The sequence below is a fragment of the Carcharhinus amblyrhynchos genome, chromosome 2 (assembly GCF_965287045.1).
Source record: "Carcharhinus amblyrhynchos chromosome 2, sCarAmb.v2.hapA, whole genome shotgun sequence".
Lineage (NCBI taxonomy): Eukaryota > Metazoa > Chordata > Chondrichthyes > Carcharhiniformes > Carcharhinidae > Carcharhinus > Carcharhinus amblyrhynchos.
The window spans coordinates 133,979,345-133,996,939 of record NC_137325.1 but is presented as its reverse complement, the minus strand read 5'-3'; the positions used below and the strand labels follow the sequence as shown (position 1 = coordinate 133,996,939).

Below are 17,595 nucleotides of genomic sequence, written 5' to 3'. Positions count from 1 at the left end.
TTTCAGCTTGCTGTCCCTTCTAAAACTAAACTCCAGCTACAGCCAAACAGAAAAGAAAACCTTAAATTCCCTCGGAAGGAAAAGAAAACCTGTCCAGAACTCATGGTCTTTTCTCCTAACAATACAGGACCATAAAACTAATCCCAGAATAAACATGAACAATCCCCATTTAAACCACTTATGGAGCAATAAAAGGACTTCTCATAGACAGCCCAGCAACAGTGATATCAGCTGTGAACTGCAGAAAGCATGATTTTAAAAAAGTCTTCCTTAAAGGAAACTAACAACACATGACTGTGATTTGCTCGCTAACTTATGTTTTATTTACATTGATTCTGATTCATGTTGAAACTACCTGCAAAAATGGCTTGGATTTTTGATTTGATTTACTATTGTCACATGTATGACTGTACTGTGAAAAGTATTGTTTCTTGCGATGTATACAGTCAAAGCATACCATCCATAGAGAGGGTGCAGAATGTAGTGTTACAGTCATAGCTGGGGTGTAGAGAAAGATAAAATTTATATGAACTGGATCCATTCCAGAAGTCTGAGGGCAGCAGGGAAGGAGCTGTTCTTGAGTCGGTTAGTATGTGACCTCAGACTTTTCTATCTGTTTCCCAATGGAAGAAGGTGGAAGAGAGAATGTCCAGGGTGCGTGAGGTCCTTGATTATATTGGTTGCTTTTCCAAGGCTGTGGGAAGTGTAGACAGAATGAATGGATCGGAGGCTGGTTTGCGTGATGGCCTGGACTTCATTCACGACCGTTTAGACAGAGCACGTGGGATGGAATTGGTGACCCAGTACCCCAATCAACAGCGGCCTGCCAATTTCTGGTCACCAACAATCATCAGGATATTGATAGTGGAGGATTTAGCGATGGTTATGCCATTTAAATGCCAAGGGGGAATGGTTAGATTCTCTCTTGTTGGAGACAGTCACTGCCTAGCACTATGATCTTCTGAACCTCCTCTAGAATAAGTTGCATTGTGAGTGTGATCTCTTCATTGATATTTCTGAAGGACAAAGTTGATTCTGAAGGACAAATAAATATGGACAATGAATGCTGGCCCAGTGACACACATATCCTTTAAAATGAACTTTAAATATTTTATTTCAAAATGTTCCCCACCATTTCAGCATCAGGAAATTTGCCCATTGATCCAAGACACAATTTTATTTTTAATTCATTCATGGGACATGGGCATCACTGGCTGGCCACCATTTATTGCTCATCCCTAGATGCGTGAGGGCAGTTGAAAGTCAACCACATTACTTTGGTATCTGGAGTCACATGTAGACCAGACCAAGTAAGGATGACAGATTTCCTTCCCTAAAGGCTATTAGTAAACTAAATGGATTTTTCTGACAATCGACAATGGTTTCATAGTCAACTGTAGACTCTTCATTCCGGATATTTTTTATTGCCATGGTGGGATTCGAACCCAGATCCCCAGAAACATTAGCTGAGTTTTTGGAGTGACAGTCTAACAATAATACCATTAGGCCATCACATCCCCTCAATGGAGTTGAATTTTACCAGCACACTCAGACTGGGCTGGGATGTGAAGGTGGGGGAGGGGGTGCCAAAAATGGTGCAGCAAGGCAGGGGGGTCATATCCAATACCTTCTTGTCATACTGCCATCTTGCCAGCAATGGAAGAAAATGGTAGATGGTCCTTCCAAATGGCCATCTTTCCACCCTTGCTGGCACTTTACCAGTGGCAGTGGGAGACTGTTCCGGGGGAAGTGCCAGTGGGTCACTTTCAACAGAGCCCAGGCGTGAGCCTCTCTCCCTGGAGGCCATACCCACCTGTGTGCCTCTGGTGCATTCTGTTCACCTGGTACATGTCGTGAGGAACCTATTACGATTTAGCGGAGTCAGTGGTGTAGCATTATTATCGGTGGACTATGGGAACCGGGTGCAAATCCCACTGTGACAGATGGTGAAATTCAAATTCAATAAAAATGTGAATTAAAATGTGAATTAAAAGTCTAACAATGTTAACAATGAAGCCATTGTTGATCCTTATAAATACTCATTTGGTTCACTAAGGACATTTAGGGAAGGAAATCTGCTGTCCTTACCTGCTCTGGCCTACACGTGAATCCAGAGCCACAGCAATGATTCTTGAAATGTCCCTCAGGGTTGGGCGATGAATGTTGACCCAGATGGCAACATGCACACCCCATCCCATGAAGAAATAAAACAAAATTCACATAGGTGCATCCCCCAAAAATAGGGGGACAGAAAATCCTGACCACTGTGTCCATCATTTGCAGATAAATTAATTCTTGAACTGTGGCAAGGCTGGCATTTGCTGTCCATCCTACATTGCCCTGAGCAACCTGACACAACTGAGAGTCTTGTTAGGTCACATGCAGAGGACAGTTAATATTCAAGCATAACATAGTTCAGCCCATACTTATCAAGCCTGATACACTGGTTGCATGAAGGAGACCATGAACTGCTATTAATATTTGCCCTTGCACTATCCTTCCTCTTGATTCAATAAACTAAGACATACGTCAGCAGTGAGATAACATCAAGGTTCAACTCAAAACCTGTCAACTTTCTCATCCAAAATATACTTCTGGTTTGACCTACCGCTGTACAGACTATCAGATTTACAGGGTAGTCAGCCTATTTGTGGAATTGAGTTCTTTTATCATTAATTCATGTGATGTGGACATCGCTGGCTGGCCAGCATTTATTACCCTGTCTTTGGGCCACTCAGACTCTGGGCAAACATTATGGGCTGTATTGTCCTTGAGAAGGTGGCACTGAACTGCCTTTGTGAATCATTGCAATCCATGTGGTACAGCCACATGCCATTAGGGAGGGAATTCTAGGATTTTGACCCAGCGACAGTGAAGAAACGGCAATATATTTGCAAGTCGGGATGGGGAATGGCTTGGAGGAGAACTTGCCATATATCTGTTGCTCTTGTCCTTCTTAAAGTTTTAAAGTTTAAGTTTGAAGTTTAAGGTTTATTTGTAGGTGTCACAAGAAAGCTTACATTAACACTGCAATGAAGCTGGTGTGAAAATCCCATTGTCGCCACACTCCGGCGGCGCCTGTTCAGGTACACTGAGGGAGAATTTAGCATGGCGAATGCACCTAACCAACACGTCTTTTGGACTGTGGGAGGAAAGCAGAGCAGCTGAAGGAAATCCATGCAGACGTGGAAAGAACGTGCAGAACTGCACTGACATCACCCAAGCCAGGAATCAAACTTAGATTCCTGGCACTGTGAGGCAGCAGTGCTAACCACTCTGCCACCGTGCCATCTAGATGATAGTGGTTTTGCGTTTGGAAGGTGCTGTTGGGTGAGCCTTGCTGAGTTTCTGCAGTGCATTTTGTAGATAATACGCAATGCTGTTACTATGCGCTGGTAGTGGAGGAAATGGATGTTTGTGGATGTGGTGCCAAGCAAGCGGGCTGCTTTGTCCTGGATGGTGTCAAGCTTCTTGAGTGTTGCTGAAGCTGCACTCATCCGGGCAAGTGGGGAATATCCTATCTATGCTGTGATAGTGGAGTCGGACACTTCAGGAACTTTCAAGCGGTTATTGGATAGGCACATGGAGCACACCAGAATTATAGGGAGTGGGATAGCTTGATCTTGGCTTTGGACATAGCTCGGCACAACATTGAGGGCTGAAGGGCCTGTACTGTGTTGTACTGTTCTATGTTCTATCACACTCCTGACTTGCACCTTGTCAGGCACAGGCCTGACATAGACATAGCCTGTCCAAAGGTGGACAGGCTTTAGAGAGTCAGGAAGTGCTTTAGCTATCACAGGATTCCTAATCTCTGACCTACCCTTGTAGCCACAGTATTTATGTAGCTAGCGCAGTTCAATTTCTGATCAACACTAACCCCCCCGGGTGTTGATGATGGGGGATCAGTGATGGAAATGTCATGAGTGGAGTCACTTAGCTTCTTACACCTTTTGGCCCACACATTGTCCATTCTGCATCATCCTTCACAGATGAACTGAACCTTGAATATTTAAACCTTCATCTCATAGAATCCTACAGTGCAGAAAGACGCCCTTCGGCCCATCGAGCCTGCACCGAACACAATCCCAACCAGGCCCAATCCCCATATCCCTACATATTATACCCACTAATCCCTCTAACCTACGCATCCCTGGACACTAAGGGGTAATTTCTTAGCATGGCCAATCAACCTAACCCACACATCTTTGGACTGTGGGAGGAAACTGGAGCACTTGGAGGAAACCCACGCAGACATGAGGAGAATGTACAAACTCCACACAGACAGTGACCCGAGCTGGGAATCGAACCCACGACCCTGGAGCTGTGAAGCAGCAGTGCTAACCACTGTGCTACCGTGCCGCCCAAATCTCAAGAAGATTATCTGTCTTTGGGCCACTCAGACTGTGGGCAAACATTATGGGTTGAATTTAACATGGGTGTTGACTCAATCAGAGTCCATCTCACTGGCATGACGTTGTGGGGCCCACTCCATTCATTTCTCTTTTGGTAATGTGTCTGAAAATCTGGCAGGGACACCCACCAAGACAGACACTGACTGCCCTCCATTTTTCCCGACTGAGATAACACATTGCCAAGGAATCGGTAAATTCCAGCTAGTGGTTCTGCTGATGGAGCAGAAAATAGACTCTGGGGGGTGAAGTCTGCAGTCAGATGATGCTGGTATGGAGCAGGCCCCCAGAGGGAAGCAACCATTGTTCAGGAAATTGTGAGTGTAGACCTGTATGTCAGAGACCACTGAACTGAGGTGTCATACGTTGGGGAGGTGATGGCCTCGTGGTATTATCGCTAGACTATTAATACAGAAACTCAGCTAATGTCCTGGAAACTTGGGTTCAAATCCCACCATGGTAGGTGGTGGATGTGAATTCAATAAAAAAAACCTGGAATTAAGACTCTACTGATGACCATGAAACCACTGTCGATGGTCAGAAAAACCTATCAGGTTCACTAATGTCCTTTAGAACAGGAAATCTGCTGTCCTTACCTGGTCTAGAATCCTACAGTGCAGAAGGAGGCCATTCGGCCCATCGAGTCTGAACTGAGCATAATCCCACCCATGCATTTACCCTAGCTAGTCCCCCTGACACCAAGAGGCAACTTAGCATGGCCAGTCCACCGAACCCACACATCTTTGGAATGTGAGAGGAAACTGGAGCACCCAGAGGAAACCCACACAGACATGGGGAGAACGTGTAAACTCCACACAGACAGTGACCCAAACCGGGAATCGAACCTGGGTCCCTCGCGCTGTGAGATAATTAGCTTTGCTAATCACTGTGCCACCGTGCCACAACCATCTGGCCTACGTGTGACTCCAGAGCCACAGCATTGTGGTTGACTCTCGGGCAATTTGAGATGGATAATAAACGCTGGCCAGCCAACAACACCCATGTCCCATAAATAAATAAGAAAAAAGTTCTGTGCCAGAGGAGTCTCCGATATGGGTGGATGGGCTACAAAAGGTGAGTGTGATTCCAACGGATTAGTAAATTTAACATTACTATTCAAGAGAGGGAAAAGGAGAAGAACACTTCAGACCAATATTCTTACTTCCCCGTTTTATTGTTCTTTGTTCCCTCTGGGGCTACGAGATCTTGACCCATGGAGAGTAATAAGCCCTTCAGATTGGATCTGAACCCAGTAAGTGGTATGAATTTGATCCCTCCCTCCCCCAATGCCTCACTAAGACGTGGGAGTGCAGCACTAAGCATAGTACATTGAATGTTCCCTTGTAAATCAGTGCCATCGCATGACACAACTCTAAGGCCTGGAACTTGGAGGTTGGCATTACCATTTTTCCCCGCACATAAAGACATCAGAATGCAAAGTTTGAAGAGAAGATTTAATCTCATTGTCATTTTTAGTTAAATTTTATACACTCTCCAATGCCATGTCTTACATTTAAATCATTTTATATTTTAGTTCCTGTAGTTTTATCCTCGAAAATTAACATTCATTTACATTGAAAAATCTCAGCAGTCAAGTTACACGGAACAGGACAGCAGTATGAGCGACAGGGCTGGCACAGTGGTTAGCACTGCTGCCTCACAGCACCAGGGACTCAAGTTTGATTCCTGGCTTGGGGGTGACTGTCTGTGCACACACTCTCCCCGTGTCTGTGTCGGTTTCCTCCCACAGTCCGAAAGACGTGCTGGTTAGGTGCATTGGCTGTGCTAAATTTCACCTTAGTGTCAGAGTGATTAGCTAGGGTAAATGCATGGGGTAAATGGGATAGGGCCTGTGTGGGATTGTGCCTAGTGCAGGCTTGATGGGCCAAATGGCCTCCTTCCGCACTGTAGGATTCTATGAATGCAAAAAAGGGAAGTATTTGAGGACATGCTGGTCAGAATTTCTATATTAAAGGTGATTAGTTTGAAATACTTTAATATCTTGCTTAATGAAGAATTACAGGAAAATAGTTGACTTTTAGATTCTTAACAGATCATCATTTTTTCCAACGTGGTGAATTGTGAATTGTAATCTAATACATGGTCGGAGCAAGAGAAAAATGCTGTTAAGGCCATTGTCAGACGCTGACTTCTGCACGACTGTATTTCAGAGACTATCCCCTGACCTGCCGACAACTATGGGATGCTCAGTAAATGCTGTCTTGAACTCCACAACTAATTTATTTTAAAAAAGACTCCTTTAGCAGTGGGAACATGCTCCAACTTCGACATGGTTGCTTCTGAATACCTCTGAAGTAGCCCAGCAAATCATTCCATTGTCCTTTTGTACATTTGTGGGACATGGGTGTTGCTGGCTGGCCAGAATTTATTGCCCATCCCTAGCTGCCCAAGGGCAGTTGAAAGTCAACCACATTACTGTGGCTCTGGAGTCGCACGTAGGCCAGACTAAGTAAGGACGGCAGAGTGCCCTCCCTAAAGCACACCAGTTGGGTTTTTCCATCAATCGACAATGGTTTCATGGTCGTCAGTAGATTCTTAATTCCAGATTTTTTTTTATTGAATTCAAATTCCACCGAATCCATGGCGGGATTCGAACCCGGGACCCCTGAACATTAGCTGAGTTTCTGGATTAATAGCCTAGCGATAACACCACTGGGCCGTTGCCTCCCTGGAAGGTGTTTTATAAATATCGCAGGAGCATGAGTGGACCATTCAGCTCCTCCAGCCTGCTCGAAAATCAGTAAGTGTAGCCTTGCCGCCCTCCTGGGAAATAACCTGAAGTGATTTCCAACCCCTTTTAGCTCACCTTTTGTGTCAGGAGAATGAGTGTTCCCTGCAAGCGGGGATGAGGAAACATTGGCCCTCTTGTGTTTAAAGCCTTATAATTGCTCCCACATTGCAGAACGTTTGGATTTTATTACTGTCCAATGTTTTCCAAAGGTGAGCTCCATTCACTCGTGCGATAGATCCTCCTTTGCGTTAAGTTATACTCAAGATTTTTTGCTGCTTTTAGTCCTACAGTGGCTCTCCTGGGGTGCATTAGTGCTGAGCGAAGGGCAATCTGTTGTTCCGCTAAAGCGTTGAGGGATTCATATTGTACATTGAAAAATACCGAATGGTCTCCAAAGAGCCGCTGCACTCCGGAAATTGAGAGTGCCACACAGGCAAAGCACATTAGTTATTATAGAGGCCGAATTGAAAGGTTTGTGTGAAAGCAACTCAGCTGAAAATTTCTGCCTCGCACTTGTGTGACTCAAGTAATTATAGAAAACTGCAGCAGGGATAGGGGGCGAGGGAAAGCGACTAAAATGGTTGCACACGGAATAAAAGAAGTGTGGGCAGCAGAGGGGACGGCAGGTCGAGGATGTGAAAGGCATGGTTGCAAGTGAAAGAATTGAATTTTTCCTGAGTAAAGGCAGCTGGATATAAACAAATTGATTGACTTCAGTTCCATTGTCTCCTTCTGGCCTGTGGGTTTCTATGTACAATTGCAATGCCCCACGAAAACATCTCATGAATTTATGTTAATATTCCAATATTGGGACCGAGATTGCACTGTAACCCACACCTGATCAGGGAAGGCAGCATGGTTGCATCTCCAGGCAGGAGCAGGTTTCCCTCTGCTCACTGATGCTCAGTTTGGGTTCCACCAAGGGCACTCCGCTCTTAACCTCATCACAGCCTTGGTCCAAACATGGATAAATGAGCTGAACTCCAGTGGTAACTTGAGAGTGACTGCCTCCAGGCAGCATTTGTCTTGAGTGTGGCATCGAGGAGCCTCAACAACACTAGAGTCAATGGGGATCAGGGGAAATCTCTCCGTACACAACACCAAGGAAGACGGTTGTGGATGTTGGAGGTTCGCCATCTCAGATCAGGATCATTACTGCTGGAGTTCTTGAAGGCCATTTCTTCAGTCTTAAAGTGCTTCGTCAATGACCTACTTTCCATCGGAAGGTAGAAGTGGGGCTGTCCACTGACGATTGCACAGTGTTCAGCATCATTTATGATTCATCAGACATTGAAGTAGCCCATGTCCATTGTTATAATGGCTCCCCTTTATTCACCCCCCTTAGTTGATTGCTACAAAGGTTTTTTTTTCATGTATCTTCTGTGTAAATGCCTTTCTCAATCCAAATGTATTTACTCTTTAATAAGGAGCCAATCAGATGTTTTCTTGAATCCATGAAAGAGAAAGTTTATTAATTACTAAACCTGAGAAAAAATAATAAAAGATAGCAGCACATACACAAGTAAGAAATGTTAGAGTCCAAATAAACGTTGAAAGAATATAAAGTTAGGTTCTTTGCTTGTCCTTGAGGCATAGGTTGTTGAACATTGTAACCAATTGAAGTTAGCTGGTTTTCATTCAAATCCTGGAATTGAATTGAAGTTCAGGTAACTGCACTTAGAGTCATAGTCATAGAGGTTTACAGCATGGAAACAGGCCCTTCAGCCCAACTTGTCCATGCCGCTCTTTTTTTTAAAACCGCTAAGCTAATCCGCATTTGGCCTATATCCCTTGATACCCATCTTACCCATGTAACTATCTAAATGCTTTTTAAAAGACAAAATTGTACCCGCCTCTATTATGTAGAGACAATCTTAACTTCAGAGTTAAGCTGGAGACAATCTTAACTTCAGAGAGAGAGAGAGAAAGAGAGTTTCTTACTCCTTTCTACAGCAATTATTCCGGATGACTTTCATGACTTCTCTCTGTCTGGCTTGGCAAAAAACAGTTTTTAAACTTCCTGTCTGTATATTCCAAAACGGAATATGTATCTTGCAGTTTCTGCTGTAGAGCACACAATTACAATTTGGATCTTTTATCTCTTCATCTGCCTTATTTTGCTTTTTTTTTCAAGCAATAATACAACCTTGCCTGGGGAGCTTAGACTCTTGGAGTGATCTGCCTTCATGTCTTGGGAGACAGTCAGCAGGAGTGATTCTCCCAGCCTGCTGCGCTGCTAAAGGTTAGGTGGATTAGTCATGGTAGATGCGTGGTGTTATAGGGTTAGTGTGAGGGGAGAGATAGGCCTGGGTTGGATGCTCTTTTGGAGATTTGGTGGGGTCGTGGTGAGCTGGTTGACCTCTTTCTGCACTATGGCTCTATGATTCTATGATATAAATACTGATGGCCACAACGGCAGGTCAGAGACTGATAATTCTGTGCCAAATAACTTGCCTCCTGTTGCCCAAAGCCTGCCCACCATCCCCAAGGCATAGGTCAGTGGTTTGATGGAACACTTCTCCACTTGCCTGGATGAGTGCAGCTCCAACAACACTCAACACCATCCAGAATGAAGCAATTCTCTCGATTGGCATCCCACCCATCACTTAAGCATTCACACTTTGCACTCAAAAGCACAATGGCATCTGTGCAAGATGGAACATGATGCAATAACTCACCAAACCTGCTGTGGTAGCAGCTTCCAAATTTGTGACAACCACCGTCTAGAAGGACAAGGGCAGCAGATACATGAGAACACCAACACATGCGAATTCCCCTCCAAGTTACTCACCATGCTCATTTGCAATTATATTACCATTCCTGCATCATCATTGGATCAAAATCCTGGAACTCCCTCCTGAACAGAACTGCGGGTGTCCCCACACCATGTGGACTGGAGCAGTTCAAGAAGGCAGCTCACCATGTCCATCTTCTCGAGGGTAAATCAGAATCAGCATTAATTGCTAGCCAAGCCAGCGACGTCCACATTCTGGGAAAGAATAAAACACTAGTCTGCAGACGGAGAGGCTCTCTAAGCTTATAAAACTCTCCTTTGTGGGACCTCCACAAGGTAAACCACTGATGTCCACCTATCCTGGGACTTCCCTTCTCTGTCACATGAGAGCATCCCAAAACATCCTCCCAGCTAAAGCTCCTCCTGTTATTCCCTCTCCAGCCCACAGGTTTGGGCGGCACGGTAGCACAGTGGTTAGCACCGCTGCTTCACAGCTCCAGAGACCTGGGTTGGATTCCCAGCTTGGGTCATTGTCTGTGTGGAGTTTGCACATTCTCCTCGCGTCTGCGTGGGTTTCCTCCCACAGCCCAAAGATGTGCGGGTTAGGTTGATTGCCATGTTATAAAATTGCCCCTTACTGTCCTGGGATGCGTAGGTTAGAGGGATTAGTGGGTAAAATATGGAGGGATATGGGGATAGGGCCTGGGTGGAATCATGTTCGGTGCAGACTCGATGGGCCAAAGGGCCTCTTTCTGCGCTGTAGGGTTCTATGATTCTATGATTTCTTCCTGAGCGGGCAGCTGTTCGATGGGTGTCTTGACAAAAAGGCCCAGAAACTAAAATGTTCCAAGGCCACAAATGTAGGCACATGAGTATGCTTACCATCCGATGCTCAAAATGTGGTCAAACCAAACAATACACCTCCACTCGACCCCAGAATTTTAAACAGGCGAATGGTACAGAAGAATGGGGAGTCAAGGGCTGAGTGGCATTGATCGCTAGACTATTAATCCAGAAAACTCAGCTAATGATCTGGGGATCTGGGTTCGAATCCCGCCATTGGCAGATTTTGGAATTTGAATTCAATAAAAAATATCCGGAATTAAGAATCAACCGATGACCATGAAACCGTTGTCGATTGTGGGAAAAACCCATCTGATTCACTAATGTCCTTTAGGGAAGAAAATCTGCCGTCCTTACAGAGGTACAGCAACGCGGTTGACTCTCAACTGCCCTCTGGGCAAGGGTGACTAGGGGTGGGCAATAAATGCTGGCCAACCAGCGACACCCATGTCCCACAGATGAATTTAGAAAAAAGGAGGAAAGATTCAGGTATGTACAACGCGCTGAACTGTAAAGTGCAGGAAAGAACAAAAATAAGTTTCAAGTCGGCCTCTGTCAAATATCTCAGAATGGTAATGTCTTATATCAGCTCAGCCTGTGGTGTAACTCAATAATCAGAAGGACATTGGAAAATTCAAATAGATGGCCCCTCACTGATCACAGCGTGGGGTTGTAATCACATTATGCAATATGTAGTAGCTGAAATAAGAAATCATTCTCTCCGTGATTCAACAAGCGTTTTAATGTGTTTAAAATAAATCTGCTAATCCCTTTGTTAAAAGAGTGGATCAAGGAGTTTAATCTGACCGCGTTAACACATTCATTAAAGCCTGTCAGGGTCGTGTTGAAAGACTGGTGCGGCGCAGAAAATTGAGTGAAGATTGCAGGGACATGTAAAACAGTTGTGACCTAAGGACAGCCAGAGGAAAAGGACAGTCAAAAAACCCAGCAGGGCATCTAAATGTCAGTAAAATTAATGCGATATCGAGTGGCCGAAAGATGGTTGACGTCTTGCACAGTTGCTTCGTACTGATACCGAATTTATTTTAGTCATTTTATGATTTCTAATCTTGGGCTGTTTCAGCGTTTTTAGAGATCAGCCTCAAAGAAAAGGTCTGCTCTTTTGGCGATGGATGGAATTTTGCACCTCCCCTAGAATCATAGGATCCCTCCAGTACAGAAGGAGGCCATTCAGCCCATCGAGCCTGCACCGATAGCAATCTCACCCCGATCCTATTCCTGTAACCCTGTGTTTTATCCTGTTAATCCCCCTGCGCTAATTTAGTATGGCCAATCCACCTAACCCGCACATCTTGGGAGTGTGGGAGGAAACCCATGCAGACATGGGGAGAATGTGCAAACTCCACACAGACAGTGACCCGAGGCTGGAATCGAACCTGGATCCCTGACGCTGTGAGGCAGCACTGCTAACCACTGTGCCACCGTGCCGCCTTCTGTGTATTTTCCTTGGCAGATGAAGCTCACCAATGGCTGGTGGCAGGACCTTCTGGTCCTGCAGATGTCTACCTCACTGAAATTTTCCAGCCATTCCCATTGATAGGATCTTCCAGTCCTGCCGGTGATCTCCCCATTGCGGGGTCCCCAGCAACACAAGGTGCAAACAGTGGGGAAACCCATTGGAGTGGCAGAACTGGACAACCCATTGCCAGCCAATGGCGGGACTCCTCCCCTGCTGTAAAACACGCCATGAGGAGACTGGAAAATCCCACCCAGGGTTTTGCATGCCCAGCACCCTCCAAGGGAAATGCTGCGGGGGATTGGATGGGGAGTCGCCATTGGCAGGACTGGAAAATCCACTGGCAGTAATGACTGGAAAATTTCAATCAATAGCTGGAATTTTACTGCCACAGGAATTGGAGTGGGCAAGGGGTGGACAATGGAAAAGTCTGGTGACGTTGGACGGGGGTTTTGGGATGAGCAGTTAGGGCATCATGATCGGCACAGGCTTGGAGGGCTGAACGGCCTGTTCCTGTACTGTACTTTTCTTTGTTATTTGTTCTTTTTGCTTTACACTATACAATTGGTTATCAACTTTTCTACTTGTGCAGCTTAACTGGTCATCTGACTTAAGATACTTTCTCAAAGTATTTACCTGGGCTTAGATTTGGGTGTGCCAACTTTCACAGATGTAGAAACATAGAAGATAGGAGCAGGAGGAGGCCATTTGGCCCTTCGAGCCTGCTCTGCCATTCACCACGATCATGGCTGATCGTCCAACCCAATAGCCTAATCCTGCTTCCTCCCCATAACCTTTGATCCCATTCGCCACCTCTCGAATACATTCAATGTTTTGGCATCAGCTACTTCCTGTGGCAACGAATTCCACAGGCTCACCACTCTTTGGGTGAAGAAATGTCTCCTCACCTCTGTCCTAAATGGTCTTCCCCAAATCCTCAGACCTTTTTTTGACGAGAATTCTTTTCTGCCCAGCACCCTACTTCACCAGTCTGCCAACCCATTGAGATTGGCCTGAAGGCAGCAACCCTCACTGCTGAACTGTACCTCAGCAGCTTGGGTGTCAATCTCAGTTCTGAACTGAGCATGTTTCAGATTTCAGAATGTCATTGAAGTCATTATTTATAATTAACAAGTCAAAACCCTTCAAGTAGTTTGCACACATAACCAAGTTAAATGCAGTGCGTTCAATCTGAGGTGCTATTAAACGTGGAGCACCTCAGGGAGTTGAATTAACAAGTATTAATTGACTTCTTTTTGATGCGTCGAAATACCCCACTCTTAACAATACATCAGTTAACATGCATTGTGTGGCTTTGAAATTATTCCTCTTGCAGCACAATGCCTCTGCACCATGTTAGTTGTAGCATTGCAGTATTGAAGAGATAACAGTACATGAGTCACAGCACTATCTTAGCATTTGAATGATAATGCAGCTGGATGAGTACTTCTCCTAACAGAGTGGTGTTGTAACATTCATACCTGAGCACTGTTGCGATGTTACTCAACATTACTTAACGTTGTCTCTTTCCTGAGGTGTGGTGCTCCTCACCACCAGTCAGCTCTCCCTCACAGGGGAGAGTGGCCTATGGTCCTCTGGGACTGTGACGTTTTATTATTGTCATAGATTGCGCACATTGAAATTGATGGTATGATGTGGTGGGCATCACAAAAACATGGATACAAAAGGATCAGGGGGCTGGGATCTAAATATCCAAGGATATATGTCCTAACGAAAGGACAGGCAGGTGGGCAAAGGTGTTGCATTGTTAGTAAGGAATGAAGTTACATCGATAGCAAGAAGTGACATAGGATCAGAAGACATAGAATCTCTGTGGGTCGAGTTGAGGAATCGTAAAGGTAAAAAAGACCCTGATGAGAGTTTTGTACAGACCTCCTACCTGTAGTCAGGATGTGGGGTAGAAGATAAATCAGGGGATAGAAAAGGCATATAAAAAAGGCAATATTACAATAATAATGGGGGACTTCAATATGCAGATGGACTGGGAAAATCAGGTAGGTAGTTGATCCCAAGAGAAGGAATTTATGGAATGTCTAAGAGATGGAGCAGCTTGTGACAGACCCTACTGGATTTGGCGATGTGTAATGAGGCAGACTTGATTAGGGAACTAAAGGTGAAGGAATCCTTAGGGAGTAGTGACCACAATCTGATAGAATTTACCCTGCAGTTTGAGAGGGAGAAGCTGCAATCAGATGTAACAGTATTGCAATTAAATAAAGATAACTACAAAGACATGAGGGAGAAGATGGTCAGAGCTGATTGGAACGGGAGCCTAGCAGGAAAGACTGTGGAACAGCAATGGCAGGAGTTTTTGGGGGTTATTTGGGAGGCACAACAGAAATTCATCCCAAGGAGGTAGAAACATGTTAAGGGGAGAACAAGGCATCCATGGCTGACAAGGGAAGTCAAGGACGGCATAAAAGCAAAAGAAAAAGCAGACAAAGTGACGAGGATTAGTGGGAAGTCAGAGGACTGGGCAGCCTTTAAAGATGAGCAGAGGGCAACTAAAAAAGCAATGGTGGTGGGGAAGGAGAAGATGAAATATGAGCATAAGCTAGCTGGTATTATAAAAGAAGATAAGAAAAAGAGGCAAAATAGCCATTTGACCACTGGAAAATGAAGCTGGAGAAGTAATAATAGGAAACAAAGCAATGGCAGAGGAACTGAATAGTTACTTTGTATCAGTCTTCACAGTGGAAGACACCAGTGGGATGCTAGAGCTCCATGAGAGCCAGGGGCACAGGTAAGTGTAGTGGCCATTACTAAGGAGAAGGTTCTGGGGAAACTGAAAGGTCTGAAAGTGGATAAATCACTTGGATCGGATGGACTACACCCCAGGATTTGAAAAGAAATAGTTGAGGAAATTGTGGAGGCATTGGTGGTGATCTTTCAGGAATCACTGGAGGTAGGGAGGGTACCAGAGGACTGGAAAGTAGCTAATGTAATACCGCTGTTTAAGAAGGGAGGGAGACAGCAGACAGGAAATTATAGGCCGGTTAGCCTGACTTTGGTCATTGGCAAGATTTTAGAGTCCATCATTAAAGATGAGACCACAGAGTACTTGGAAATGCATGATAATGTAGGACTGCGTCAGCATGACTTCATCAAGGGGAGGTCATGTCTGACAAATCTGTTAGAGTTCTTTGAGGAGGTAACAAGGAAGTTAGATAAAGGAGAACCAGTGGATGCGATTTATTTAGATTTCCAGAAGACCCTTGACTAGGTGCCGCATAGGAGACTATTAAATAAGTTAAGTGCCCACAGTGTTAAGGATAAGATCCTGGCATGGATAGAGGATTGGATGACTGACAGAAGGCAGAGAGTGGGGATAAAGGGGTCTTTTTCAGGATGGCAGCCAGTGACTAGTGGTGTGTCTCAGGGGTCAGTGCTGGGACCACACTTTTTCACAGAATACATTAATGATTTGGAGGAAGGAACTGAAGGTGCTGTTGCTAAATTTGCAGATGATACAAAGAAATGTAGAGGCCCAGGTAGTATTGAGGAAGTAGGAGGCAGAAGGACTTGGACAGGTTAGGTGAATGAGCAAAGAAGTATCAGATAGAATACAGTGTGGCAAAGTGTGAGGTTATGCACTTTGGAAGGAGTAATGGAGGCATAGACTATTTTCTAAATGGGGAAATACTTCGGAAATTAGAAACACAAAGGGATTTGGGAGCCCTTGTTTAAGATTCTCTTAAGGTTAATGTGCAGGTTCAGTCAGCAGTTAGGAAGGCAAATGCAATGTTAGCATTCATGTCAAGAGGGCTAGAATACAAAAGCAGGGATGTACTTCTGAGGCTGTATAAGGCTCTGGAGTATTGTGAGCAGTTTTGGGCCCCATATCTAAGGAAGGATGTGCTGGCCTTGGAAAGAGTGCAGAGAAGGTTCACAGTAATGATCCCTGGAATGAAGAGCTTGTTGTATGAGGATTAGTTGAGGACTCTGTATCTGTAATCATTGGAGTTTAGAAGAAATGGGGGGGGAATCTTACTGAAACTTACAGGATACTGCGAGGCCTGATAAGAGTGGGCATGGAGAGGATGTTTCCACTAGTAGGCAAAACTAGACCCAGAGGACACAATCTCAGGCTAAAGGAACGATCCTTTAAAACAGAGATGAGGAGGAATTTCTTCAGTCAGAGCGTGGTGAATCTATGGAACTCTTTGCTGCAGAAGGCTGTGGAGGCCAGGTCGTTGAGTGTCTTTAAGACAGAGATAGGTAGGTTCTTGATTAATAAGGGGATCATGGGTTATTGGGAAAAGGTAGGAGGATGGGGATGAGAAAAATATCAGCCATGATTGAATGGTGGAGCAGACTCGATGGGCCAAGTGGCCTAATTCTGCTCCTGTGTCTTATGGTATTATGGCTCACTGTTTGTGTGGAGTCTGCACATTCTCCTTGTGTCTGCATGTGTTTCCTCCAAGTGCTCCAGTTTCTTCCCACAGTAACTTAATTGCAGTGTTAATGTAAGCCACTTGTGACGTAGATAGATAAACTTTAAACTTATCAGAACTTTATGAATGTCCAGCATAAATTGGCTTTTGTATTCAATACCATTATTTCTGAAACGCAGGATTCCATATACTTTGCCAAGTACTCTCACAATCTGTCTTGCCACCGACATGGATCTGTGCATATGGGCGCCAAGGTCCCTCTGTCCTTGCACACTCACTGGACCAGGGCCATTAAGTCTGTATTGTTCTCCCTGTCCCTTCTGCCAAAATGCATTACTTCACATTTCTCTGTCTTAAATTCCATCTGCCACGTTCTTTCATTTCATTTTTCTTTCTTAATTTACGTGACGTGGACTTTGCTGCCAAGGCCTGTATTTATTACCCATCTCTAATTGCCCTTGAGAAGGTTTTGGTGAACTGCTTTCCTGAATCGCTGCAGTCCCTGTGGTGTAGGTACGCCCTCACTTCTGTTAGGGAGGCAGTTCCAGGATTCTAACCTAGCGACAGTGAAGGAACAGTGATATCTCTTCAATTCAGGATGGTGAGTCACTAAGTGGTTGGGGGGGAGAGAACTTGGTGGTGGTGTCTGCTGCCCTTGTCCTTCTTGATGATAGTGGTCATAGGTTTAGAAGGTGCTGCCTAAGGAACCTTGGTGAGTTCCTGCAGTAGTTTGTACACATGGCTGCCACCGTTTTGTCAGTGATGGCAGGAGCTTGACTACAGCTCAGCCTTCAACATTATGATTCCCACAAAACTCATCTCCAAACTCCGTGGCCTGGGCCTTGGCTCCTGCCTCTGCAACTGGATTCCAAACTTCCTAATTTACAGACCATAATCAGTAAGGATAGGCAACAATACCTCCTCCATGATCATCCTCAACACTGTGTTCTCAGCCCCCTTCT

The 17,595-nt window shown here is 44.9% G+C and overlaps 1 protein-coding gene across 2 annotated transcripts in view; it reads left to right on the top strand.

Annotated features, from left to right (window-relative positions):
• Positions 1–17,595, top strand: part of dpp6a (dipeptidyl-peptidase 6a) — a 961,250-nt gene that overhangs the window by 595,376 nt on the left and 348,279 nt on the right. The gene's annotated exons all lie outside the window — the stretch shown is intronic.